Source organism: Crocodylus porosus, unplaced genomic scaffold, assembly GCF_001723895.1.
Source record: "Crocodylus porosus isolate Cpor-Errol unplaced genomic scaffold, CroPor_comp1, whole genome shotgun sequence".
Taxonomy (NCBI): Eukaryota; Metazoa; Chordata; order Crocodylia; family Crocodylidae; genus Crocodylus; species Crocodylus porosus.
In genome coordinates, this window is record NW_017728906.1 from 36,778,447 (window position 1) to 36,781,312 (window position 2,866).

Below are 2,866 nucleotides of genomic sequence, written 5' to 3' on the forward strand. Positions count from 1 at the left end.
AAAAAAAAAAAAAGCAGCCTTTCTGGGGAGGGCAGCACAGAAAACTAACAAACAAATATAATAGTCAATGAGCATCACATTTCTGATTTCTATAGTATAATAGGTCTTGGACCCAGTGATATTTTGTTTGCATCCTCCCTTAATATTTCTGTTCATCACAGAAAGTTTCAACTGGTTGTCACCTACAGTAGCAGCTTTGCCATGCACATGATTTAAAATAAATAAAAATCAAGCTTTCAGTCATTTTGAAGGAAATAGGTAAAAAAGAAAGAACGGCTTATAAAAAAAAAAAAACCCCACACACTGCAAGCAGCAAGTAATTCTGCTGACACAACTATTTTTGTTCCACTTTATGCTCCATACCCCAAATCACAGTCCTACACTAAAGCAAACCTAAAATTTACTTGCGTATGGTGGAAGCTAAAGTATTTAAATGATTATATCAATGTTTGCTATTTTTCAAACAAGATACACAAAACACAGTCCTCCCTTCTTTGATTTTTTCCAAAGAGCTCTAGCTAAAATGAAGAAATTCTTAGTTCCTGTCTTTGGGTGCATGGTATAACATTTTTACTGTCTTATGATGCATGGTTGAATTAACACACTGCATTGAAGCACGTTTCTTAATTTAAATTCTCTCCCTTCAAATCTGTCCTTTTGCTCAAACCCTCCCTCAATGCCTTTGAAAGGTACCATAGTCCGTTATCTCTTTTTACTACTGCAGCACAGATATATATACCAGATGCATTCAATAGCCCCTGAATGGCCAAAAGTGAAATCTATTTTTTATTCTCATACTTAAACTTTATGATCAATAAACATTTAGAGACAGGCTGGTATGCCCCTGATGACTCAACATTTTTCTCAATGTTTGAGAAAAATGGACAGTTACTCGCAGTGCCAATGGCAGTGATGAACACACACTGACAAGACATCTGGTAATACAGAAGTAGTTAAAACTTCACCTAATTGTCTTTTATAAGTATATATTTTATAACCATAAATGCAAAATGTTTAAAATCAGACATACTACTTCAGCCATTTTTAAAAAAATGTCAGTTATCTTTTTAATGAATTACAATGGGCTGAATGAAGAAGCATTAAATGACCTATTGTCATGACAACCAGCAGCTGTCTTTTGAAAGGGACACTGTCCGATTTGTCCCCAACATCCAAATCTTGCAAAAATAAGCTTTAATGAAATGAGCAGAGATTTCCAGTTTTAAACTAAATAAAGAGCATTTATTTAGAACTGGAAAAGTTTCCTGCCGTATCATGCCCAAACATATTGCAAAAAGATCTACAAAAAGTTCTGAAGAAAAGGAACATTTCTTTAAACTCCAGCAGCAATGAAGCACAGTTAATTTGCACAATAAATTTAGACTAGCCACACCTGCAGAGTAATCATCACATGATAAAAATGACTATGCAGCTATTAAAATAAAAGAGCCAACAGCTACAAAGTTAGTGCTTGGAAATGTGTAACATCTCTGTAGCTGGTTTCTATCCAGCTTTAATTTGAAGGTGTAGCAGGGCCCACCCAGACACACAAAGACTGCTTTAAAAATACGAACAAAAGAGCCACTCTACTTCAAGCCCAGCACATGCCCTGAAGAGGCAATGGACCCATCTCACCCAATGTCTGTGTAGATTAGATGCTTTTTAGGGCTTTTTTTGGGGGTGCTTTTACCTAATACCTGATAGAATCATCTTTAGACAAGAAGGCCAAAAAGCCCCACTGAAGCACCCAATCTATGCAGACGCTGTGGAGCCAGGTCAAACTAACCCACTGCTGTTTCTGGTAAAGCAGGTTTGCTTTGTTTTTTTTTTTTTTTTTTTAATGTCTGTAAGTAGCTATACATACCAAATAGTAAATCTGATGTCAGAGAGGGATGATCTTGCTTCAGGCTGGGGGTTTCACTTACTAGACAACCACTGGAGATCCCCTCCAGCCCGACTCCTTCAGGAGTCTACCAGTCCAACAACTTGCAATTTAAATCATTACAAACACAAGTGAACCCTTGACAACAGATGCCCCCAACCTTATAAACTCACAGTCACTCATTTTATCCCACTCACATGAACAGGCACTTCAAAGTCCAATTTGACACCTGAAGGATCTGCAGGCTCAGGCTGGGTGATTTGAGAACTAAACACTGCCAGTTCCAATTTCTTAGAGGAAAGTTTAAAATCACAGTAATTATCTGAGGGTTTCTACAGCAACAGTCTTCATGTCAGGGCTCCTGCCCTCACCCTTGAAACACGCATGCATAGATAGGTTTTACTCATACGGCAGCATCAACGACAGCTCAGTCATGGCACACATTCAGCTCCAGTCCACTGAGGTGGCGCCCCTGGAAGCCCAATGACCTCTCACAGCACCCGCAAGCACCACCAGGACCTGCCACAAACCCAGCACCAAGATATGGAGAAGCAAGGCTGGAAGGGAGGGCACCTAGCCCCACCCCTGCCTGAGGCAGGATCAGCCCTGTCCAAGCCATCCCATACACCAGCTTCTCTCAACCTGTGGGTTATGACCTAAAAGTAGGTGGCAAGAATAAAAAGGTCGGGAACAAACTTTAAAAATAGGTTCTACGTTAAAGGAGAAAGACGTGGGAAATGGTAGCTTCTCCCTTGTTAGGGGAGCTCCAGCTTGCATGGGACTGCTGGGGCCCCTTGTGGCCCACACAAGGCAGTCAGGGCCTGGGGACAAGGGGCCCTGGGTCGGGACTGGCCAGGGATGTTTACAAACGGGTCCTAGTACAAAAAAACTTGAAAATCGCTGGCCATGGTGTGGTCCCTGACAACCCTCACTGTCTACGACTCTTTTTTTCACATCGTTTCATAGAACTTAGGGGCTGGAATG

At 40.8% G+C, this 2,866-nt stretch overlaps 1 protein-coding gene across 1 annotated transcript in view; it reads right to left on the reverse strand.

The window, feature by feature from the left end:
- The window catches only part of RCAN1 (regulator of calcineurin 1), a 65,008-nt gene that overhangs the window by 61,818 nt on the left and 324 nt on the right, over positions 1-2,866 (reverse strand). The gene's annotated exons all lie outside the window — the stretch shown is intronic.